This window comes from Eleutherodactylus coqui, chromosome 4, assembly GCF_035609145.1.
Source record: "Eleutherodactylus coqui strain aEleCoq1 chromosome 4, aEleCoq1.hap1, whole genome shotgun sequence".
NCBI classification, from domain to species: domain Eukaryota; kingdom Metazoa; phylum Chordata; class Amphibia; order Anura; family Eleutherodactylidae; genus Eleutherodactylus; species Eleutherodactylus coqui.
Genome location: NC_089840.1, coordinates 94,853,369 through 94,880,400, shown reverse-complemented (window position 1 = coordinate 94,880,400; position 27,032 = coordinate 94,853,369).

Here is a 27,032-nt window from a genome sequence, read left to right as displayed (position 1 = left end):
TGACATGGGTACCCGCAGCCCGTATACAATGTAGTTGCGTATGGACTGCGGGTATATCCGCGACCATGGAGCACAATGGGCTCTATGTTGCCGATATCCGCAGTAAAATAGAACCTGCTGCGTTCTCTTTTCTGCGAGTGGATTACGCAATTCTGACCCGCTAATGTGAGCGGAATTGTGTAATCCAATGCGATTGATCTGCGTATTACCACGGATCAGACGCATGCGGAATCCGTAATTCCTATCCGGTCATGTGAGACCGGCCTAAGGTAGATCGCTACCTTTTTATCACGTGACCGGGGACCGCTCAACGAGGCCACCCGTCACTGCTCCAGGCTCTCTGTGACCGTTGGTCGCTGGGAGCAAGGAGATTTTAAGTTTCCTGGGCTCCCTGACTCCTGCGCATGTGTCCGGCTTTTTGCCGGCAATCGCATGTGCAGAATCCTGGAAGGTCCACGGAGGAAGATCGCGTCGGGATTCAAATACGCAGGCCTCCGGTAAAAAGATTCATCTCCTCTCACCGATCGCATCAGTGAGGGGAGATGAAACTTCAAATTTTTTTTAAAACTTTTACGTGATCGCCATTATTGGATAATGGCGAACACGTGACCAGGAACCGCTCACCGCGGACCCCCATTAAATCTCCATGCTCTTGGCTACGTTTTGTAGCCAGGAGCAGGGAGAATTTAAATTATCCTGGCAATGGATGACAGTGATCATGTCCCCGGTATAATCTCTCTGCTCCTAGCTACACATGGCAGCTAGGAGCAGAGGGATTTTAAATTTCCCGGGGCTCGAGCCCGTCTGTTCACGCGCCCGATGTCAATCATCGGGCGCGCATGCGCAGACGGGGATTCGGGTCCCGGGACATCGGGACACCGCTGAGGACTGGGGGTGAGTATTTTCACCTCCCCTCATGGATCCCATCCATGAGGGGAGGTGAAACTGACTTTTTTAAAACTTTTTTTTAACTTTTTCGCGATCGCCGCTAACCATTGGATAACGGCGATCGCGGTACCGGGGACCGCTCACCGCAGTCCCCGCTGACATCTCCTGCCTCCCGGCTACCTACAGGAGCCGGGAGCCAGGAGATTTTAAATCTCCCGCGCCGCCGGGCCTTCTGCGCATGCGGCTGACGTAATGCCGACTGGCGCGCATGCGCAGAAGACCGGCTTCGGGCCCCGGAGCGGCAGGAGAGCGGGGAGCAGCGTGCCAGACCTCGGTGAGTAATTTCAGCTGCTCCGATGGATCCGATCCATCAGAGCAGCTGAATCTTTAACTTTTATGTACTTTTATTTACTTTTTTTGCGATCGGCGCTATCCATTGCATAGCGCCGATCGCAATGCCGGGGGGGGGGCTCCGAACAGCCCGGGATGACAGCTCCATGCTGTCAGCTACCTGCGGACACCGACAGCATGGAGCTGTCACGTCCACAGCCCGAGGGGCACTATTCTCTGCAGGAAGCATGTTTTTACGTCCTCAGAGAATAGAGCCCACTTCGGGAGGACGTAAAAACACTATGGGCTGGTCGTTAAGGGGTTAAAGCGTTGAAACTTGCACCTGAACCAATTTTTATTTTAACTGGGCTGCCTCCAGGCCTAGTTACCAATTAAGCCACATTAACCAAAGCGATTAATGGGTTTCATCTGCCCTCTTGGTTGGGCATGGGCAATTTTTCTGAGGTACATTAGTACTGTTGGTACACCAATTTTTGGGGGCCCTCGCCTACAGTGTAATCCAATTAATTTTTTGCCCACCTGCATTAAAGCTGACGTTACATCAGCTGTGCTGGGCACTGCAATGGGATATATTTATGTACCGCCGATGGGTTCCAGGGAGCTGTCGGTCCACACGGAGTTGTAACTGCATGTGTCCACTTCTAAAGAACCCCAGTCTGACTGGGGCATGCAGTGTGGGCCGAAGCCCACCTGCATTAAACATGACAGTACCTCAGCTGTGCTGGGCACTGCAATGAGATATATTTATGTACCGCCGGTGGCTTCCTGGCACCCACCCATGCTGTCGGTCCACACAGAGTTGTAACTGCATGTGTCCACTTCTAAAGAACCCCAGTCTGACTGGGGCATGCAGTGTGGGCCGAAGCCCACCTGCATTAAACCTGACATTAGCTTTTCTGTCCAGGGCACTGCAATGGGATATATTTATGTACCACTGGTGGGTTCCAGGGAGCCACCCATGCTGTCGGTCCACACGGAGTTGTAACTGCATGTGTCCACTTCTAAAGAACCCCAGTCTGACTGGGGCATGCAGTGTGGGCCGAAGCCCACCTGCATTAACCCCTTAAGTGGCGGGTTTCCTACCACCCTGTCGTGCCCACCAGGGCAGGTTTTTTAAAATGCTCTAATCATTGAATTTCAACTAATTTTGCAGTTGCGTCTCAAGAGCCATAACTTTTTCATTTTTCCATTGACATGGCCGTATAAGGGCTTGTTTTTTGTGGGACAAGTTGTGATTTTTTAAACGGGGGAGGAAAAAAAGAAATGGGGAAAAAAGAAAAAAAAAGGGCCATGTCATTAAGGGGTTAAATAATGCATTAACTTCCTTCTCTGGGTCATTACGACGCATGGATACCACATGTGTGATTGTATTTTTGATTTTTTTTACAAAGTGAAGGGAGACAAGTGTTTTTATTATTTTTTTAATAATTTTGTAACTTTTTTTTTTTTTATTTTTTTTTTTTGTCCCTTTAGGGGACTTCCACAGGGACCCATCAGGACCCCTGATCACATTCCGGGGGTCCGATGGTGACAGCCCTTTACATGCTGCAGTGACAGCCCTTTACATGCTGCAGTCACATAAACTGCAGCATGAAAGGGGTTAACAGCAGAGATCAGAGGTTTTCTCTGATCTCTGCTGTAAGAGCTAATACCTAGCTGTCCTCTGACAGCTAACAACCAGCTCTCCCTGCCACAGAGACCATCGGCTTGCTTCTGACAAGCCGAGGGTCTCTATGGCAACCTGTAAACAAAGCATGAGATTGCCGACATATCGGCAATATCTTCTGCTGGTTTTTCAAAGCCCTTGCTTTGTTCTCTGTGGGTCTGTGCAGGCAGAGCACACTGCCACAGCTTGTGGCATTGTGCTCTGCAGCTCCCATAGTGATACATAGCCCGGAAATCTTCCGGGCTATGTCGCTATGAGCAGTAGAGCTTGTCCCGGAAAATTTCCGGGCGTGCTACTCAAGGGGTTAAACCTGACGTTACCTCAGCTGTGATGGGCAATGCAATGGGATTTATTTATGTACAGCCCGTGGGTTCCAGGGAGCCACCCATGCTGTGGGTGCACACGGAATTCCCATTACGGAGTTGTACCTGCCTGTGACTATTTATAAAAAACCGCGGTCTGACTGGGGCATGCAGACACCTTGACAGAATGAATAGTGTGTGGCACATAGGTTCCCCATTGCTATGCCCACGTGTGCAGCTACTGATGGCGGTGGCACAAGATTATATTTCACATTGCTTCTGTACAGCATTGTGGGCTATCGTCCTGCCCCTTTTAAAGAGGGTCGCTGCCTAGCCGTGCCAACCCTCTGCAGTGTGTGCCTGCAGTTCCTCCTCATGGCAGACACACTTATAAATAGACATGAGGGTGGCGTGGCATGAGGGCAGCTGAAGGCTGCGCAGGGACACTTTGGTGTGTGCTGTGGACACTGGGTCGTGCGGGGGGGGGGGGGGGTTGGGCAGCATGTAACCCAGGATAAGTGGCAGCGGAGTGTCATGCAGGCAGTGATTGTGCTTTGTTGGAGGTAGTGTGGTGCTTAGCTAAGGTATGCATTGCTAATGAGGGCTTTTCAGAAGTAAAAATTGTTGGGAGGGGGGGGCTTCATAGTGGGACCTGTGAACTTGAGATGCAGCCCAACATGTAGCCCCTCGCCTGCCCTATCCGTTGCTGTGTCGTTCCCATCACTCTCTTGAATTGCCCAGATTTTCACAAATGGAAACCTTAGCGAGCATCGGCGATATACAAGAATGCTCGGGTCGCCCATTGACTTCAATGGGGTTTGTTATTCGAAATGAACCCTCGAGCATCGCGAAATTTTCGTCCCGAGTAACGAGCACCCGAGCATTTTGGTGCTCGCTCATCTCTACTTGTCATCCAAAGAGCAGGACATCCTACGCTCACACCTGATTTTCTACAGTCTTACTATTAAAATTGTCCCACAGATTGTACACGTTTACTAGGTAGCCCCTTGCAATCCCAGTAGGGGGTATGTTTTGGAAACAGACTTTCCCCATAATTTAGAACCTCCACTGAAACACACTTTGTCCAGATGAAATAACAGTCTATAGGGGCATTTTTCAGGGCAAATGAGATCACATGATGACCCCCAATCAATGAGCAATTAAGAACTAACCAAGGGTCACCGAGCCATGCTCCAACCATTATTAGGGTAGTTGTGCTCTGGTGTTTTTGTGACAGCTCTGGGGTACCAAAAATTTTGTCAAACTATGACTTGATTTCCTCCACAGTGAGAGATATAGCCACAAAGGGCGTAGAAGAGGACACTGCAGGGAAATGAGTACACATTAAACAATTTTTCATTTTTTCTGCAAATGTTCCAACAAGTATTTCATGATTTTTAACAAACTTATTGAACATCTTTCAACACATTATTGAGTCCATGTGTGTATGGCAGCACATAACAATAGTTATGAGTGTTTTTCTTATTCAGGAGCGAGAACTCTCTTGCAGCGGCTAGCATGTATCCAGTTGTCTTTTGCTTCCAATTTAACTGAAGTGGCAGTCGTCAACTGGATCTCTTATGGTCCATTAAATCTCTGTTCCAAACATTTTTTTCCGACAGTCACCTGAAAGTAAAACTATGTGACTACTCTTTTGAGACTGGATTTGGAATAGAGGAGAATACACATTTATGAGTGACTGTTAACTCTTGATATAAAAAACACACGCAGGAAGTTAGTTCCTCATGCTAGGCCTGGAGAAAGAATAGGCCTATTACAGGGGCCCTAACAAACAAAACTTCCTAGGGGCTCAACGCAGTCTTACGATTAGGCACAGATCTGACTGAGTAGAGGGATAATAAAATGCATACCTCTATTATTTTCTATGACTTCTGGATATATTTATATATATATATAAATATATAATTTCATTTGACAATCTCTTAGCCGTAGTTTTGGTGTTGGCATTTTTGAAAATTTTATTTTACAAGCCACACCTCTAGTTAACGTAAGAGGAGACCTATGCAAACCAACATAAACTACAAAACACTTACCTTATCATCTGCACCCCCATCTGGGGCTCTGCATAGGAAAGGCTGCTCTAAGTATTTCTACTGGACCCACTTCTGGTTTTGGCTCAAAAAATGATATCAAAAACTGCAACAGCATTTTTAAAAGAAAATAAAAGCAGTGTGTGCCATGACCCAAAGTGCTCTCTAGATTGTTGCTCAGGCTGTGCTCACATAGTATTACATTGCCCATTCAGGGTTCTGTGTGAATCACCGATAATGAGATACAGAAGGAAGCTTGGGATGGAGCCATAGGCTTTCATTGTTCAAACGTAGACCAATAAAGTCTACATTTGATATAGTTTCCATTCCTCTCTAGCATTTGTGCCAGATAGAATAACATTGTTGACTATAATCTTCTGTACAGTACAAGTGCTGGAAGAGCAGCGAGAAGCCGCTTATAGAGACCTTATGAGTCTAAACAATGAAAACCTACCGTTCCAGTTATGTCTTAATCCTGTTTTTGGAGATTCAGATGGAACTCTGAGATGTAGAGAATGTTGCATGAACACAGCCTTAGGCCGCCTCCAGTATTATATGTGTGTTTGCTGAGGTGATTGTTTCTATGGGCAGAATGTAGATATTTTAACTCCTATTATTAAGAGCATAAGTTGCTGTCATTTTGCTCTATGACCAATCAGATTCTTTGACCATATATTAAATATGACAAAAATCACAGTGGTATTCCAAATCTATATAGTCATAGAGATGCCCTTCACAGATATAGAATAAAATTAAAATTAATAACTTTTATTCACAACTAGTTAAAATTAGGGCCACATAAATCATATAACAAACAAACAAACGTGGACTGACAACATGGATCGTACTATGTGACTCAGTGACCAGATGGAATGAGGGTCTAAATTCCCCTCGAATATCCAGTCGGGTTAACCCCTATTGACAAAATTAGGGGACTGGGTCACTGGTTAGTAGCGGTACGTCACAATAAGAAGGATGGTCAGAAGATATCAGGTTTCCAGTCTAGGATAATAATTCATCGTTGGAGACCCATCGACCATTTCTATCGCTACTTTCAATAAGGATCATATGGTTAATCAGAAGTATGTGTTACACCATACTAGATAGACAATCACTCAGGGTTTGTGTATTTCAACGTTGACGATAGGGGAATTGTTCCACACAGTGGGTAATCACTCAGATATTAGTGTAAGTGTTCCAACGTTGATGGCCGAGTAGTCACTCAGTAATCACTCAAACATTCTGAAGTGTTTGAATGTTTGGGAGTGAGGTAATTACTCCACAGGTAGGTGACTACTCAAGTGTCTTTCAACATTCCAACTCTATTTAAGGTATTGACTCAGAGTTGTATATTCGTTTCACACAGTGAGTGACTGCTCATGTATTAGTGTACGTATTTCGAATAGTCACTCAGTGATCGTTCAAACATTCATAAGTCTTAAGGAGCGGGATAATCGCACCAAAGGTAAGTGATCACTACAGTGGCTCTTCGTAGTTTAATTCCTTTAGGAATAGGATATTAGCTCTTTTTCAGAATAAGATATTGGCTCTTTCAATTCTTTTAGGGATAGGATATTGGCTCAACGCGTTTCTCCGTCCCTGTCTGGGGCGGTTCTTCAGGAGCAGGGCCGAGGATTGCCCTATTATAGTGAATAAGACCCTTGTTGGTAGTCCTTATTTTTATTAGAAGGGAATAAAACAAGCAAAGTTCTCCTCCTATTACTTCCCCCGTCTCGGCTTAGAGGCTTAGTGTAGAAGGTCACCTTGCTAGATAGAATGGCAGAGGGACCAATGATAGCCTATAAGTATTTGTCTGGCAACTTTTCTAATTGCAGCGAGACCAATTAGCGTATATGAGTCTCACGGCAAATAGGAGGGAGTTAAGTATCTCAGCTCCCCGTTCCCAGAAGGAGTCTCAAAAGACAATTCCTTCTAAGGCGCAATATAAATCGTGCCCAAACATGAAGGGCTAGTCAAATAGACCCGTTGGTCCAAGTCTATAGGTACTGGACCAATGCCCTATTACAGCTTGTAGCCTGTAAAGGGTAGTCTAGTTCCTGGGCCACTGATAGGGTTGGATCAATCATCCAATGCGCCAAAAATAGGTAAGCAGTGCTGCCCCAAATGCCGGGCAGAGCTACGCAGCCCTTATAGTAAGGGAAGGTAAGTTGCGGGAAAAAGAGAGAAAAGGTATAGCGCCTGCGGCTCTGATGGTGAGCGGCTGGCAATGAAGTCCCAGAACTCACAGCAGGGATTAAGAAGGGATATGGCTCCTCCTATTTCCGGGGGCCTGTCAGTAGTCAACCAATGGGTTCCCTTGTGGGGCGGATTTGCACTTAACAAGGTGAATGGCAGTGCATTCAATCCATCCCCACACTGCCCATGTCACCTGTCATAGTGCAAATTGTAGTCCGGGCCATAGTGCTGTTAAACGTGCATCCAAAGCAACATCACGATTCTTTAATAAGGGGCCACGATCGGCAACACAGGCAGTAGTACAGCATTTCCGCGTTCCACGCTGGAACGCATGCACCGTTGCCTGGTGACGTCATCGCGCACCGTACACCCCCATTGGACGGGAGGACGGCACCACGATGTCGTCAGTTGGAGGCTGTATCGGTGGGCGGAGCAAGTACAGGGAGAAGTAAGTCACTCAGGCAGCCTGGGGGTGGTTACCCCACTTTGTCGCCGCCTCCACATTCTGTACAGTGGCACTTCCGCGTTCCACGCTGGAACGCATCCGACGTTGCGGGATGACGTCATCGCGCTCCATACACACCCATTAACCGAGAGGGCGGCAGCGCGATACAGTCATTGGAAGACTGAATCCGTGGGCGGAATATGCAGGTACGAGGTAGAATAAGTGACACAGGCAGCGTGGGAGTGGTTGCACCGCTGTCACTCCGCCCCCACATGCTCGGTGTATAGAACCGGTAGTAGATGGGGCACCGTTCGGATTCAAAAGGTAGTTTGAATTCGTGATGTCCGATATTAACGCCCTCTAGAGGGGTAATGATGATCAAATTTGCACCAGGTTGCTATGGGTAACGGACTACTCGTGGCAGGGAGCCCAAAGTATATATCTCCCATTTAGTGATAGTTTCTGGGATGTTAGTTATATCAAGTATGTATACCCCAAATTTATAGATTTTAATGGTCAGAATTATAATTTCTACATGTAGGTAGGGGGGATCGGTATGAACCAGCAAGATATATCACTACCTACATGTAAATCAAAGTCAGGCGGGGAAACTGTCATAGACAAGAACAACATGCGAGAAATTTATCGCATATTGTTCTGAAAGATGCTCGAATTGTATGAAGCTAATCCCCTGTTTATCCCACGATAGGGCGGGAATAAATCCGACATAGGTCAGGAGTAACAAGAAGGTGCAAGAGAGGTTGTAAATTTTAGAAGATGTTATAAATCCAGCATCAGCGATACAGAGTTTAGAGGAAGCAATTAAAGTTTAGGGTCGCATTTAGGCCCGCGGGGGTTACCGTATTTAACCTAAAGATCCAGGCCGCTTCTTTTTTGAGAAGCATCTTGTCAATGTTACCCCGTCTGGCGTTCGTTCGTAGGTTTTCAATTCCTTGGAATTTCAAATCAGCCAGATTGCCATTATGCACTGTTAGGAAGTGATCTGCCAGTGGTGTTTTTTCCCGGCGTCGGATATTTCCCACATGCCCCAGGATATGACGCCGGAATTCCTGGATAGTCTTCCCGACGTAGTTCCTGGGGCATGGGCAAGACGCCATGTAAACGATATTCCGTGTTTTACAGTTAATAAAACTCCTGTTGGAGTAGGTTCTGTTAGTACTGGCACTTGTAAACGTCTTGCTCTTCAGTATAAAGGTACACGCCTCACAGTCATGGCAGGGAAATGTCCCACATGGTTTTAGGCTACCCAACCAATTTTCCTTCAGGCAAGGGGTTAGATGGCTCTTGACAAGATGATCCCTGAGGTTATGACCCCTCCGGAATGTTATCATCGGGTATGCTGGTATAATGTCTCTCAGGTCAGGGTCATTGGAGAGGATGGTCCAGTAGTGTTCCAGGATGTGCCGAACCTCTCTCGTTCCTGTATCGAAGGTCCCGATGATCCTTGAGGTTCTTAAATTGTTGCGTTGTCGAGGGACTAGGAGATCCCGTCTAGGTTGTAATTCTGCATGTTTCAGTGCGTCTTCAATTATATTACTTGGGTAGTCTCTCTCCAAGAAACGTTGCTTGAGTCCTTCGCTCTCTCTTTGGAAATCTTCCTCCCTAGAACAGTTCCGTTTAACTCTGAGGAACTGCCCTTTTGGGATTCCTTTCTTTAGGGTAAAGGGGTGGTAACTATCCCATTTAAGAAGGCTATTCGTAGCCGTTGCCTTACGATGCAGAGTCGATGTAATTGATCCATCAATATTTTTCTGAATCAATAAATCAAGGAAGGCAATTGATTTGCTATTGATTTCCGAGGTGAGTTTGAGATTTAAATTGTTGGTGTTAAGTGTTTCAACGAATCTGTGGAAAGATACCTCAGAACCTCTCCAGAAGACCAAGATATCATCAATAAAGCACAACCAGAGGGTGATGTTTTCAGACCATTCTTCGTTTGGGTATATGTACTTTTTCTCCCACCAGCCCAGGTAGAGATTGGCGTACGATGGGGCACAAGATGTCCCCATCGCCGTCCCCCTGAGCTGGTGGAAGTACTGGGTATCGAACAGAAAGAAATTGTGGGTCAGAATAAACGATAGAAAATTCAGAACGCACTGATTATGTTGCAGAAACTGTGTCCCCCTCTGTTCCAAAAAGAACCGTGTGGCCATTATACCTCCCTCATGGGGGATGGAACTGTACAAAAATTCCACATCAAGTGTGGCGAGAAGTGTGTCAGAATCGACAGAAATCCCATCGATGATTTTGAGAACATCCATGGTGTCTCTAACATGGGATCTCAGGGATGTTACGAAGGGACGTAGTATCTTGTCTACGTAAGTGCTCATATTCTGTGTAAGGTTCCCAATGGCCGACACAATGGGTCTTCCACGAAGGGGGTCCGTCCCTTTGTGGACCTTAGGTAGAGCGTAAAAGGTAGCCACAATTGGATGTGTTGGATTCATATATGTAAATTCATTTCTATCGATGCATTCTGTCTCTCGGGCCTTATAGAGAAGTTCCCTTAGTTCCCTCTGGAAGTGTGTTGTTGGATCAGTAGTCAGGACTTTATAGGTAGCAGGATCACTAAGCAGATGGTGACACATCTGTTTATATTTGTCCCTGTTCATGACAACGACATTGCCCCCCTTATCCGCTGGTTTAATTATTAAGTCTTCATTTGCTTTGAGTCTTTGTAGTGCTTCACTCTCCCCTCGCGATAAATTGGAACATTTTTTGTGGGGCTTAAAAATCTTCAGGTCCTCCGTAACTAGGTGCTCAAAAATATCAATCTCTGGACATGGACATGCCGGAGGATTTGAGGTGTTAGGTACCTTAAGGTCCGTAAAGGGACCGGTTCCTATTTCTCTCATGTTTTCGTCCTCCAAGGCTTGAAGTGTGTCCAGGCCAGGTAGGTCTGTGACAGCAAGCCCCAGTTCTTTAGCGCGTTCTCGGTTTTTGGTGCCGAAGTATTTATGCCACCGCAACTTACGAGTGAAGAGGGAGATGTCCTTCACCCACACGAACGGGTCGTATTGCGTCGTGGGGACGAAGGACAGCCCCCTCTCCAAAACTCGTTTTTCGTCCAGAGTGAGGTGGTGGTCTGACAGATTCACCACCTGTAGTTTGTTTGTAGATGTACTCCCCACCACGTTGGGGCCCAGAGGAGTAGTGGGTTGATATTGTGGTGGTTTCCTACCAGTTCTAGATCTGTTAATTGCTTTTCTGATCACTGATCTCTCCTCCCCCTCAGGAAGTATTGAGAGATCGGTTGTTCTAAAAAACCGGCGGGTTGTGTTGGTCTCCCACGTCTCCTCGATTGTTGCGCAAATGGGCCTCATCTTTGTGGTCGCGGGGGTCGTCTGTTGCTGTTTCTCTCACTGTCTGATTGCTCAGGCTCTGAAGAGCTAATATCTGTCTCAGAGAATCTGCCCCTATCCGTATAGACCCGATTCTCACGAAAATCCTGTAAGTCTCTATTAAATTGTACGTGTTTACGTTCTTTAATTTGTAGAGTGAATTTCTCAATATTGGTCTGAAGAGTTCTTTCCTTAGCAGGAAAGTCTGGGTCTGAGGAAAATGTTTTGGTTTTGGCTATCAAGTCATCCAGTTTTTTCTGATTGATTGCTAATGTGCCAATATCCTATCCCTAAAAGAATTGAAAGAGCCAATATCTTATTCTGAAAAAGAGCTAATATCCTATTCCTAAAGGAATTGAACTACGAAGAGCCACTGTAGTGATCACTTACCTTTGGTGCGATTATCCCGCTCCTTAAGACTTATGAATGTTTGAACGATCACTGAGTGACTATTCAAAATACGTACACTAATACATGAGCAGTCACTCACTGTGTGAAACGAATATACAACTCTGAGTCAATACCTTAAATAGAGTTGGAATGTTGAAAGACACTCGAGTAGTCACCTACCTGCGGAGTAATTACCTCACTCCCAAACATTCAAACACTTCAGAATGTTTGAGTAATTACTGAGTGACTACTCGGCCATCAACGTTGGAACACTTACACTAATATCTGAGTGATTACCCACTGTGTGGAACAATTCCCCTATCGTCAACGTTGAAATACACAAACCCTGAGTGATTGTCTATCTAGTATGGTGTAACACATACTTCTGATTAACCATATGATCCTTATTGAAAGTAGCGATAGAAATGGTCGATGGGTCTCCAACGATGAATTATTATCCTAGACTGGAAACCTGATATCTTCTGACCATCCTTCTTATTGTGACGTACCGCTACTAACCAGTGACCCAGTCCCCTAATTTTGTCAATAGGGGTTAACCCGACTGGATATTCGAGGGGAATTTAGACCCTCATTCCATCTGGTCACTGAGTCACATAGTACGATCCATGTTGTCAGTCCACGTTTGTTTGTTTGTTATATGATTTATGTGGCCCTAATTTTAACTAGTTGTGAATAAAAGTTATTAATTTTAATTTTAATCTATATCTGTGAAGGATATATTAAATATGAACATCACTGACTGTGGATGACAAATGGTGAAAAACACCTCTCATAGCACATCAGATGTGCACCAGCTAATGACATGTTTTATAACACTAGTAGGTGTAGTAGGTGATATAATGCACTGATTTATAATACTTTAATGTCATCAATGCCTCCTACAGATAAATTCCAGTCAAAATTATAGGTTTACACTGCAATTTGAGATGATTGTGTAATTAATTAGGGCTTGTTCCCATCAGCGTTAGGGTATTCTGTTTTCCTGCAGTGTGGGAGCAGGAAAACAACAGCCCTTGGCTGAAAGATTCTGTTATGGTACTAGTGGGGTGCCTAGGTATGCGCAGCATGGGGCTCCCTGATCTTCACCCACACCCCTGTCCCTTCCTGGAGATAACCCTGATGGTGGATACGTCCTGGCCGCTAACTCTGACCCTACGCTTCCTAGGGGAGGACAGGCAGGGACCGGCATAACTATGCAAGAGACTACTACCCACTAGCACCGATAGGAAAGGCAGATGACAAAACTAACACGAACAGTACAAACAGGACCCAGGCCGATGGTAAGGCCCTGGCTGATAACAGTGAGGTCTAGCGGACTAGCTGACAGAAGCAGGATACAAACAGAGCCAGACTGGAAAACCTGGCTGATAACAGGGAGGTCTAGCGGACAAGCTAGCAGACTGAGGGAATGGCACAAAGTACCAGGGCCAGATTACCAGCAGATCAGAGTAGCTGGACTAACCAGCAACCACTGAACCCTGAACAATAATCGGCAACTCCCAGGCAGCCAGAGCTGGATATTTTAGGAAGATGGGAGGAGCCAATAGGTAGATAGACCTGTCAATCACCAGCACACCTCTCAGACACAAAGCAGGGTAATTAACCTGACTGAAAGGCAAAGGAGCTGTTAAAGGGGTTGTCCCGCGGCAGCAAGTGGGTCTATACACTTCTGTATGGCCATATTAATGCACTTTGTAATGTACATTGTGCATTAATTATGAGCCATACAGAAGTTATCAAAAGTTTTTCACTTACCTGCTCTGTTGCTGGCGTCCTCGTCTCCATGGTTGCCGTCTAATTTTCGCCGTCTAATGGCCAAATTAGACGCGCTTGTGCAGTCCGGGTCTTCTACTTTCTCAATGGGGCTCTGTGTAGCTCCGTGTAGCTCCACCCCGTCACGTGCCGATTCCAGCCAATCAGGAGGCTGGAATCGGCAATGGACCGCACAGAAGCCCTGCGGTCCACCGAGGGAGAAGATGCCGGCGGCCATCTTCACCGGGTAAGTAAGAAGTCACCGGAGCGCGGGGATTAAGGTAAGCGCTGTCCGGTGTTCTTTTTTAACCCCTGCATCGGGGTTGTCTCGCGCCGAACGGGGGGGTTGAAAAAAAAAACAAACCCGTTTCGGCGCGGGACAACCCCTTTAACCCTGGATCGTCTGGACAGAACAAAGTGTGCTGGCAAAATCAACTATGAGCTGACAGGCGTAACATTATCCACCCTCAAAAAAAAAGGGCTGCCAGACCCTTTAGGTAAACAAAAATATATAGAAATACCAACTCCTTCAATGGACGCACGTCTTACAGGACCTATGAATACGGCCTGAAATAGTGCATAACAGTCACAATAAGAAGCGGAAATATACATACACCTTGAACAGATGTAGTACAAAAGGTCACCAAAAAAAAAAATTAAAAAATTTTCCCAGAACCAGAATGGGGCTAATAGTCCCTGACAGAGGTGTTCACAGGAATGCACCTGCTTACACAATGGATTCCCCACGCAGAAATCTTATTAGAGACCCAGTCGACAATCGGGTTATGAATTTTAAACCATGGTAATCCAGGGATTATATCAGAGGGCAGACCCTCACATACATACAAGGATATAGTTTCCACATGAAAATGCCTGACCTTTAAACACATGTCTGGCGCAATGTGTCTCAGACGCGACGGAGACGAGTCTACAGTGGTAAAATAACATTGGTTTAGGGAGGGTCTTTATCTTCAGACCAGCTTTTAGGACAAACTGAGAATTAATCACATTAATGTCTGACCCGCTATCTAGACAAACACCAGCAGATATGACGTTATCATCTAATATTACCTCAGCAGAGACGTCTTACCTGGATTTAGTCAACCAAGCAACTTGTGGATCACTGGTTGCTTGTTCCAGGGTCTCCTTGGACAACTGCAAATAAAATGCCGGTCATGCCCACAATAAAAGCACAAACCTTTCTTTAGACGAATATCCCTACGAGCTTTATTAGTAGAGACTGTCCCTATCTCCATAGGTTCCTCTGCAATCTCTTCAGGAGACTGACGATGAGGAAGGAGATTCAAACATAGTCTCCTGCTTTCTCTCCTGTAGGCGGCGATCAATCCTAATCGCCAAGGCCATAGCATCCTCCAACATGCAAGGTGTAGCATACTGAACCATAGCATTCTTAACCCTTTGCAATCCAATTTTGGATTCAGGGTTTCCTGGCGGGCTTTTTCTTTCTGCCATTATACAATGGTGCCATCTGCTGGCTAGAGCCAGTACTGCAGTATGGGACATGCTGGAGAGGCCCCCGACAACAGAGCAGCCAGTAATCTATAGTAAGAATACCCTGCCGGACATTTACCGACATTGGAGCTGTACAGCCTTCAATCAGAATGTCTTCAGACGTCAGACAGTGGATTGGAAAGGGTTAACCCTGGCTGTCAAACTAAAACAAAACTGACTTCTCAAAGCTGGATCGTTTCACTGGGTTTCGTTTGCCCTGGGGCGGAATTCCGCACAGTAGTCCTCAGCAGGACGGTTCCTTGTAGAGTCATGCAGATTTTACTTTGAGCGAGGGCCACACGATCTGGATCATTATAGAGCACTCCTAGCGCTGAGAAAAAACGTCAACAGAAGACAGAGTAGGTGAGGCAGGAGAAAGGGAAAATGCCCAGGCCTTAGGGTCTTCCTGTAACCGGGAGATAACTATGCCCACATGCTGGACCTCATTCCCAGAGGAAACTGGCCCTAAACGAAAATATAACTTACGGGCCTCACGGAAAGAAACAAATTCACTCCGTTTGCCAGAAAAACGGTCTGGTAGTTCAAGCCTGGGTTCAGATTGCGCTGATAAGTCAGATGCTGGAGGCACAGACTTAATGGCAGACAGCTGCTGCATGATGTCCGCCATCTGCTGCGATAACGCCAGCACTTGCTGAGCCAGGACTTGCATTGGATCCTGTACAGACATGATACTCAACTGGCTGGAAAGAGCCTGAACCGGATCCACACTGCGTCTAGCGCAGTTTGTTTGGGCAGATCATTATGTTACGGTACTAGTGGGGTGCCTAGGTACGGCAACTCCCAGGCAGCCAGAGCTGGATATTATAGGAAGATGGAAGGAGCTGATTGGTAGATAGACCTGCCAATCACCAGCACACCTCTCAGACACATAGCAGGGTAATGAACCTGACTGAAAGGCACAGGAGCTGTTAACCCTGGATTGTCTGGACAGAACAAGGAGTGCTGGCAAAATCAACTATGAGCTGACAGGCGTAACAGATTCATTCTTATGACAGAACTAAACAGCCCCTTCATTGAATATAATAGGGGGTTCGTTCAATTTCCAGCCAGCAATTTGCCAATATTCATGGGACGAAAAAGCACTGCTTGCTAGGATAGCAAAAGAAGAAACATTCTTATTAAGAGCTCTCATAATCACCTGGATTTAAGGCTTCTGCTGTAATTATATTCTAAATAGCACGGATTAGTAATTATATTTTGAATTATTTATGGCATTGCTCCTGGGAATGTAGGAATTAACAGCTTTGTGTTACTGTTCCCCTTGTCAGTAAGGTGAATCCATGACGTCAGCAGTGATTTGCCCTACTAATGGCGCCCAGTTGTCATTCTTTCACTCACTTTTGGGAGGAATAGCAGGGGAGCAGCTCAGAGTTCTAAGAAAAGATTCTCTAGGGGGAGTGAAAAAACATGTCAGTCTACCTAACTGCCAATAGGTATTTCAAGCCCCTCAGTTGGTTTGGTTTTGGTGCTACTACCCCAAGATTTGGTAGTGGCAACACCACTGATCTGACTAAGAGGGGTTTTAGACCCTGGTGATCAAGAAATTGTGCTGTTGTCAATTTGTGTGTCTTGAGAAAATTCCGGAATAGGATCTGTGAAGAGTAGAGATGAGCGAACGTACTCGTCCGAGCTTGATACTTGTTCGAGTATTAGCGTGTTTGAGATGCTCGTTACTCGTAACGAGCACCACGCGATGTTCGGGTTACTTTCACTTTCATCTCTGAGACGTTAGCGCGCTTTTCTGGCCAATTGAAAGACAGGCAAGGCATTACAACTTCCCCCTGCGACGTTCAAGCCCTATACCACCCCCCTGCAGTGGGTGGCTGGCGAGATCAGGTGTCACCCGAGTATAAAAATCGGCCCCTCCCGCGGCTCGCCACAGATGCGTTGTGACATAGCTGAGGGAAAGTGGTATCGTGTTGGAGCTGCTGTAGGGAGAGTGTTAGGAGTTATTGTAGGCTTCAAGAACCCCAACGGTCCTTCTTAGGGCCACATCTAACCGTGTGCAGTAGTGTGGAGGCTGCTTTTTGCAGTGTTGCACTATTTTTTTTTTTTTGGTATATCGGCCGTGCAGAGCATTGCGCCCTGCAGTAATACTCCAGGGACAGAAGTGCTTAGGCAGAAAGAGCGTTAGGAGTTATTGTAGGCTTCAAGAACCCCAACGGTCCTTCTTAGGGCCACATCTAACCGTGTGCAGTAGTGTGGAGGCTGCTTTTTGCAGTGTTGCACATTTTTTTTTTTTTTTTGGTATATCGGCCGTGCAGAGCATTGCGCCCTGCAGTAATACTCCAGGGACAGAAGTGTGGAGGCAGGGACAGAAGACATATATTATTGATTGAATATAGGCAGTGGGCCTTTTCTAAAACATATTGGGCAAAAAATCTATTTGGCCTGCCTGTCACTGTGCTCAGTGTTCTGGGTCTGTGTGTGCTGGGTGTAGTAGTTCTACAAAATCATACGCAGCCAGCTAAGTGTTACAGCAGGCTTGCGCCAAATTATTTCCTGGCTCTGTCTGGGCTCTGAAATCACCGCTGTGTTGCAGTTAACAGTGCAACACTCTGCAGTTCTGTGACACACTCCAGGGACAGAAGTGTGGAGGCAGGGACAGAAGACATATTATTGATTGAATATAGGCAGTGGGCCTTTTCTAAAAAATATTGGGCAAAAAATCTATTTGGCCTGCCTGTCACTGTGCTCAGTGTTCTGGGTCTGTGTGTGCTGGGTGTAGTAGTTCTACAAAATCATACGCAGCCAGCTAAGTGTTACAGCAGGCTTGCGCCAAATTATTTCCTGGCGTTCCGTAAGCGAACTCAGCCTCCAACCACAGGCCAATAAGCGGCACATTTAATTACAGCGTTCTGTTTCTGCATTACTGGTAATACAGCATGCTGAGGGGTAGGGGTAGGCCTAGAGGACGTGGGCGCGGCCGAGGACGCGGAGGCCCTAGTCCGGGTGTGGGCACAGGCCGAGCTCCTGATCCAGGTCTATCGCAGCCGACTGCTGCGGGATTAGGAGAGAGGCACGTTTCTGGTGTCCCCACATTCATCGCACATTTAATGGGTCTACGCGGTAGACCTTTATTAGAAAATGAGCAGTGTGAGCAGGTCCTGTCGTGGATGGCAGAAAGTGCTTCCAGCAACCTATCGTCCACCCACAGTTCTGCGCCGTCCACTGCTGCAACTCAGAATCCTCTGGCTGCAACTCCTCCTTCCTCCCAGCCTCCTCACTCCATGAAAATGAGACATTCTGAGGAGCGGGCAGACTCCCAGGAACTGTTCTCGGGCCCCTGCTCAGATTGGGCAGCAGTGGTTCCTCTCCCACCAGAGGAGTTTATCGTGACTGATGCCCAACCATTGGAAAGTTCCCGGGGTCCGGGGGATGAGGCTGGGGACTTCCGGCAACTGTCTCAAGACCTTTCAGTGGGTGAGGAGGCCGATGACGATGAGACACAGTTGTCTATCAGTGAGGTAGTAGTAAGGGCAGTAAGTCCGAGGGAGGAGCGCACCGAGGATTCAGAGGAAGAGCAGCAGGACAATGAGGTGACTGACCCCACCTGGTTTGCTATGCCTACTGAGGACAGGTCTTCAGAGGGGGAGGCAAGGGCAGCAGCAGGGCAGGTTGCAAGAGGCAGTGCGGTGTCCAGGGGTAGAGGCAGGGCCAGACCGAATAATCCACCAACTGTTTCCCAAAGCGCCCCCTCGCGCCATGCCACCCTGCAGAGGCCGAGGTGCTCAAAGCTCTGGCAGTTTTTCACTGAGAGTGCAGACGACCGACGAACAGTGGTGTGCAACCTTTGTCGCACCAAGATCAGCCGGGGAGCCACCACCACCAGCTTCACCACCACCAGCATGCGCAGACATATGATGGCCAAGCACCCCACAAGGTGGGACGAAGGCCGTTCACCGCCTCCGGTTTGCACCGCTGCCTCTCCCTCTGTGCCCCAACCTGCCACTGAGATCCAACCCCGCTCTGAGGACACAGGCACTACCGTCTCCTGGCCTGCACCCACACCCTCACCTCCGCTGTCCTCGGCCCCATCCAGCAATGTCTGTCAGCGCAGCGTCCATCCATTGCTAGCGCAACTGTTTGCGCACAAGCGCAAGTACGCCGCCACGCACCCGCACGCTCAAGCGTTAAACGTGCACGTAGCCAAATTTATCAGCCTGGAGATGCTGCCGTATAGGGTTGTGGAAACGGAGTCCTTCAAAAGTATGATGGCGGCGGCGGCCCCGTGCTACTCAGTTCCCAGTCGCCACTATTTTTCCCGATGTGCCGTCCCAGCCCTGCATGACCACGTCTCCCACAACATTGTACGCGCCCTCACCAACGCGGTTACTGCCAAGGTCCACTTAACAACGGACACGTGGACAAGCACAGGCGGGCAGGGCCACTATATCTCCCTGACGGCACATTGGATGAATTTAGTGGAGGCTGGGACAGAGTCAGAGCCTGGGACCGCTCACGTCCTACCCACCCCCCAGAATTGCAGGCCACAGCTCGGTGGTGGTATCTGCGGCGGTGTATGCTTCCTCCACTAAAGCACCCTCCTCCTCCTCCTGCTCCAACGCAACCTCTGTCTCGCAATCAAGATGTGTCAGCAGCAGCACGTCACCAGCAGTCGGTGTCGCGCGGCGTGGCAGCACAGCGGTGGGCAAGCGTCAGCAGGCTGTGCTGAAACTACTCAGCTTAGGAGATAAGAGGCACACAGCCCACGAACTGCTGCAGGGTCTGACAGAGCAGACCGACCGCTGGCTTGCGCCACTGAGCCTCCAACCGGGCATGGTCGTGTGTGACAACGGCCATAACCTGGTGGCGGCTCTGCAGCTTGGCAGCCTCACGCATGTGCCATGCCTGGCCCACGTCTTTAATTTGGTGGTTCAGCGCTTTCTGAAAAGCTACCCACACTTGTCAGACCTGCTCGGAAAGGTGCACTGGCTCTGCGCACATTTCCGCAAGTCCCACACGGACGCTGCCACCCTGCGCACCCTGCAACATCGGTTTAATGTGCCAGTGCACCGACTGCTGTGCGACGTGCCCACATGGTGGAACTCTACGCTCCACATGTTGGCCAGGCTCTATGAGCAGCGTAGAGCTATAGTGGAATACCAACTCCAACATGGGCGGCGCAGTGGGAGTCAGCCTCCTCAATTCTTTTCAGAAGAGTGGGCCTGGTTGGCAGACATCTGCCAGGTCCTTGGAAAGTTTGAGGAGTCTACCCAGGTGGTGAGCGGCGATGCTGCAATCATTAGCGTCACCATTCCTCTGCTATGCCTCTTGAGAAGTTCCCTGCAAAGCATAAAGGCAGACGCTTTGCGCTCGGAAACAGAGCCGGGGGAAGACAGTATGTCGCTGGATAGTCAGAGCACCCTCCTGTCTATATCTCAGCGCGGTGAGGAGGAGGAGGAGGAGGAGGAGGAGGAGGAGGAGGAGGAAGGGGAAGAGACAGCTTGGCCCACTGGTGAGGGTACACATGCTGCTGGCCTGTCATCCTTTCAGCGTGTATGGCCTGAGAAGGAGGAGGAGGATCCTGAAAGTGATCTTCCTAGTGAGGACAGCCATGTGTTGCGTACAGGTACCCTGGTACACATGGCTGACTTCATGTTAGGATGCCTTTCTCGTGACCCTCGCGTTACACGCATTCTGGCCACTGTGGATTACTGGGTGTACACACTGCTTGACCCACGGTATAAGGAGAACTTTTCCACTCCCATACCCGAAGAGGAAAGGGGTTCGAGAGTGTTGCTATACCACAGGACCCTGGCAGACAAACTGATGGTAAAATCACCATACGACAGCGCTAGTGGCCGAAGGCGCAGTTCCGAGGGCCAGGTAGCAGGGGAGGCGCGGAGATCAGGCAGCATGTACAGCACAGGCAGGGCAACACTCTTTAAGGTCCTTGACAGCTTTATGGCTCCCCAGCAAGACTGTGTCACCGCTCCCCAGTCACGGCTGAGTCGGCGGGAGCACTGTAAAAGGATGGTGGGGGAGCACCTAGCCGATCGCACGACCGTCCTCCGTGACGCATCTGCCCCCTACAAGTACTGGGTGTCGAAGCTGGACACGTGGCCTGAACTCGCGCTGTATGCCCTGGAGGTGCTTGCTTGTCCTGCGGCTAGCGTCTTGTCAGAGAGGGTGTTTAGTGCGGCTGGGGGAATCATCACAGATAAGCGTACCCGCCTGTCAACCGACAGTGCCGACAGGCTAACACTCATCAAGATGAACAAAGCCTGGATTTCCCCAGACTTCTCTTCTCCACCAGCGGACAGCAGCGATACCTAAGCAATACGTAGGCTGCACCCGCGGATGGAAGCATCGTTCTCTATCCCCATCAAAAACGGGGACCTTTTCGCTTCATCAATCTGTGTATAATATTCCTCCTCCTCCTCCTGCTCCTCCTCCTGAAACCTCACATAATCACGCCGAACGGGCAATTTTTCTTAGGCCCACAAGGCTCAGTCATATAATTTTTCTAAACAATTTTTATACGTTTCAATGCTCATTAAAGCGTTGAAACTTTCACCTCAACCAATTTTTATTTTAACTGGGCTGCCTCCTGGCCTAGTTACCAATTAAGCCACATTAACCAAAGCGATTTATGGGTTTCACCTGCCCTCTTGGTTGGGCATGGGCAATTTTTCAGAGGTACATTAGTACTGTTGATACACCAATTTTAGGGGGCCCTCGCCTACAGTGTAATCAAATTAATTTTTAGCCCACCTGCATTACAGCTGACGTTACATCAGCTGTGTTGGGCACTGCAATGGGATATATTTATGTACCGCCGGTGGCTTCCAGGCACCCACCCATGCTGTGGGTCCACAGGGAGTTGTAAATGCATCTGTCCACTTCTAAAGAACCCCAGTCTGACTGGGGCATGCAGTGTGGGCCGAAGCCCACCTGCATTAAACATGACATTATTACCTCAGCTGTGATGGGCAATGCAATGAGATATTTTTATGTACCGCCGGTGGGTTCCAGGGAGCCACCCATGCTGTGGGTCCACAGGGAGTTGTAACTGCATGTGTCCACTTCTAAAGAACCCCAGTCTGACTGGGGCATGCAGTGTGGGCCGAAGCCCACCTGCATTTCATCTGACGTTAGCTCTGCTGTCCAGGGCACTGCAATCGGATACATTTATGTACAGCCGGTGGGTTCCAGGGAGCCACCCATGCTGTGGGTGCACATGGAATTCCCATTGCGGAGTTGTACCTGCCTGTGACTATTTATAAAAAAACGCGGTCTGACTGGGGCATGCAGACACCTTGACAGAATGACTAGTGTGTGGCACATAGGTTCCCCATTGCTATGCCCACGTGTCCAGCTCCAGATGGAGGTGGCACAGGATTGGATTTCTCATTGCTTCTGTACAGCATTGTGGACTATCGCCCCGCCCCTTTTAAAGAGGGTCGCTGCCTAGCCGTGCCAACCCTCTGCAGTGTATGCCTGCTTTTCCTCTGGCAGACGCACTTATAAATAGACATGAGGGTGGCGTGGCATGAGGGCAGCTGAAGGCTGCGCAGGGACAGTTTGGTGTGCGCTGTGGACACTGGGTCGTGCGGGGGGGGGGGGGGGTGTTGGGCAGCATGTAACCCAGGAGAAGTGGCAGCGGAGTGTCATGCAGGCAGTGATTGTGCTTTGTTGGAGGTAGTGTGGTGCTTAGCTAAGGTATCCATTGCTAATGAGGGCTTTTCAGAAGTAAAAGTTGTTGGGGGGGGGGGCACTCTTGCCGCTATTGTGGCTTAATAGTGGGACCAGTGAACTTGAGATGCAGCCCAACATGTAGCCCCTCGCCTGCCCTATCCGTTGCTGTGTCGTTCCCATCACTTTCTTGAAGTGCCCAGATTTTCACAAACGAAAACCTTAGCGAGCATCGGCGATATACAAAAATGCTCGGGTCGCCCATTGACTTCAATGGGGTTCGTTACTCGAAACGAACCCTCGAGCATCGCGAAAAGTTCGTCTCGAGTAACGAGCACCCGAGCATTTTGGTGCTCGCTCATCTCTAATGAAGAGGTATAAGGGAAAGAGTAGATTACATTGGTCAACAGGATTATTTAGACAAGAATATTTAATGGTGATTCTAGCAGTATTTCACCACCTGAATTCAAATATTACAATAAAACCCTGCCTGATGGAAAAATCCTGACACTTATTTTGTCACATTGGTATCCAATTCACATTAATACCTGTAGCGCATGCTGCGGATATGAAAGAGACATACAAAAATATGAAACCGTTAGAAAAAATCCAGTATGAAAACTATAACTGGAATATCTATGGAGATCTGAGGGTCATTGCTTAAAGGGGTTGTCCCGCGCCGAAACGGGTTTTTTTTTTTTTTTTAACCCCCCCCCCGTTCGGCGCGAGACAACCCCGATGCAGGGAGGTAAAGAAAGCTCACCGGAGCGCTTACCTGAATCCCCGCGCTCCGGTGACTTCTCTACTCACCGCTGAAGATGGCCTCTTCCTCCGTGGACCGCAGCTCTTCTGTGCGGTCCATTGCCGATTCCAGCCTCCTGATTGGCTGGAATCGGCACGTGACGGGGCGGAGCTACACGGAGCTACACGGAGCCCCATAGAAGACTGCAGAAGACCCGGACTGCGCAAGCGCGGCTAATTTGGCCATCGGAGGGCGAAAATTAGTCGGCACCATGGAGACGAGGACGCCAGCAACGGAACAGGTAAGTATAAAACTTTTTATAACTTCTGCATGGCTCATAATTAATGCACAATGTACATTACAAAGTGCATTATTATGGCCATGCAGAAGTGTACAGACCCACTTGCTGCCTCGGGACAACCCCTTTAAGGCCTCAGTTACACGGGCGCATCGGTGCCCGTGTTACTGCAGGAAGGAGACGGACGTACCTGAAGACAGCCGTCTCTCTGCAGCGCCGGCGGAAAGAACATGTGACCGGCTTCATTGCCGGTTATGTGTTCTTTCAGCAGCGCTGGAGAGAGACGGCCGTCTTCAGGTACGGCCGTCTTCTAACTTTCAGTCACACGGGTGCATCGGCGCCCGTGTACGGGTGCTGATGCGCCCGTGTGACTGAGGCCTTATTGCTTGGAATGCATCTTGGGTCACTAAATTCTGCTGTTTCTTATGTGAATGGGACAGCGGGGACAGGAAGTCTCACTATATCCGGAAACAATGGCCTAAACGTGCATCTCTTATTCCTGGACAAATGTACTTTTAGTGAGTCATGAAAAAGTGTATTTGCCTCCGCTGCATATAAAACTGGGGCTGATCAAATTATTTGTAAAGGCAATTGATAGAAATTCTGCAGCATTTCTACATTCGAAATCTAAATTTCCCAAAGTTAGTGATGTGAAATTGAAAGAAGGAATTTTTATAGGGCCACAAATAAGATCAATGATGGATGATGGAAAATTTCAGGAACTATGCAAATCATTGCAAAGAGCAGCCTGGTTGTCATTCAGAAATGTTTCCTTTACTTGGAAATCAGAAATCAGAAAACTATTGCGATCTAAGGAGTTTTCTTGTGAAATCATACCAAGGTGTGGGAGGCAATATGTCTCTAAAACTTCACTTCTTGGACTCCCACGTGGACTTCTTCTCAGAAAATCATAGGGCTGTTAGTGACAAGCATGGCGAGTAGAGATGAGCGAGCACCAAAATGCTCGGGTGCTCGTTACTCGGGACGAAATTTTCGCGATGCTCGAGGGTTCGTTTCGAATAACATACCCCATTGAAGTCAATGGGCGACCCGAGCATTTTTGTATATCGCCGATGCTCGCTAAGGTTTTCGTTTGTGAAAATCTGGGCACTTCAAGAAAGTGATGGGAACGACACAGCAACGGATAGGGCAGCCGAGGGGCTACATGTTGGGCTGCATCTCAAGTTCCCAGGTCCCACTATTAAGCCACAAGAGCGGCAAGAGTGGGCCCCCCCTCCCAACAACTTTTACTTCTGAAAAGCCCTCATTAGCAATGCATACCTTAGCTAAGCACCACACTACCTCCAACAAAGCACAATCACTGCCTGCATGACACTCCGCTGCCACTTCTCCTGGGTTACATGCTGCCTCCCCCCCCCCCCCCCCGCACGACCCAGTGTCCACAGCGCACACCAAAGTGTCCCTGCGCAGCCTTCAGCTGCCCTCATGCCACACCACCCTCATGTCTATTTATAAGTGCCTCTGCCATGAGGAGGAACCGCAGGCACACACTGCAGAGGGTTGGCATGGCTAGGCAGCGACCCTCTTTAAAAGGGGCGGGGCGACAGCCCACAATGCTGTACAGAAGCAATGAGAAATATAATCCTGTGCCACCGCCATCAGGAGCTGCACACGTGGGCATAGCAATGGGGAACCTATGTGCCACACACTAGTCATTCTGTCAAGGTGTCTGCATGCCCCAGTCAGACCGCGTTTTTTTATAAATAGTCACAGGCAGGTACAACTCCGCAATGGGAATTCCGTGTGCACCCACAGCATGGGTGGCTCCCTGGAACCCACCGGCTGTACATAAATGTATCCCATTGCAGTGCCCTGGACAGCAGAGCTAACGTCAGATTAAATGCAGGTGGGCTTCGGCCCACACTGCATGCCCCAACCTGACCGGGGTTTTTAATTCATAGACACAGGCAGGTACAACTCCCTATTGTGAAGTCCCTGTGGACCGACAGCATGGGTGGGTGCCAGGAAGCCACTGGCGGTACATAAATATATCCCATTGCATTGCCCATCACAGCTGAGGTAATGTCATGTTTAACGCAGGTGGGCTTGGGCCCACACTGCATGCCCCAGTCAGACTGGGGTTCTTTAGAAGTGGACACATGCAGTTACAACTCCGTGTGGACCGACAGCATGGGTGGGTGCCAGGAAGCCACCGGCGGTACATAAATATATCCCATTGCAGTGCCCAGCACAGCTGATGTAATGTCATGTTTAATGCAGGTGGGCTTGGGCCCACACTGCATGCCCCAGTCAGACTGGGGTTCTTTAGAAGTGGACACATGCAGTTACAACTCCGTGTGGACCGACAGCATGGATGGGTGCCAGGAAGCCACCGGCGGTACATAAATATATCCCACTGCAGTGCCCAGCACAGCTGAGGTAATGTCATGTTTAATGCAGGTGGGCTTCGGCCCACACTGCATGCCCCAGTCAGACTGGGGTTCTTTAGAAGTGGACACATGCAGTTACAACTCCGTGTGGACCGACAGCATGGGTGGGTGCCAGAAAGCCACCGGCGGTACATAAATATATCCCATTGCAGTGCCCAGCACAGCTGATGTAATGTCAGCTTTAATGCAGGTGGGCAAAAAATTAATTGGATTACACTGTAGGCGAGGGCCCCAAAAAATTGGTGTACCAACAGTACTAATGTACGTCAGAAAAATTGCCCATGCCCAACCAAGAGGGCAGGTGAAACCCATTAATCGCTTTGGTTCATGTGGCTTACTTGGTATCTAGGCCTGGAGGCAGCCCAGTTAAAATAAAAATTGGTTCAGGTGCAAGTTTCAACGCTTTAATGAGTATAAGAATTGTTTACAAAAATTATATAACTGAGCCTTGTGGGCCTAAGAAAAATTGCCCGTTCGGCGTGATTATGTGAGGTTTCAGGAGGAGGAGCAGGAGGAGGAGGATGAATATTATACAGAGATTGATGAAGCTAAAAGGTCCACGTTTTTGATGGTGATAGAGAACAATGCTTCCATCCGCGGGTGCAGCCTACGTATTGTTTAGGTATCGCTGCTGTCCGCTGGTGGAGAAGAGAAGTCTGGGGAAATCCAGGCTTTGTTCATCTTGATGAGTGTAAGCCTGTCGGCACTGTCGGTTGACAGGCGGGTACGCTTATCCGTGATGATTCCCCCAGCCGCACTAAACACCCTCTCTGACAAGACGCTAGCCGCAGGACAAGCAAGTACCTCCAGGGCATACAGCGCGAGTGCAGGCCACGTGTCCAGCTTCGACACCCAGTAGTTGTAGGGGGCAGAGGCGTCACGGAGGACGGTCGTGCAATCGGCTACGTACTCCCTTACCATCCTTTTACAGTGCTCCCGCTAACTCAGCCTTGACTGGGGAGCGGTGACACAGTCTTGCTGGGGAG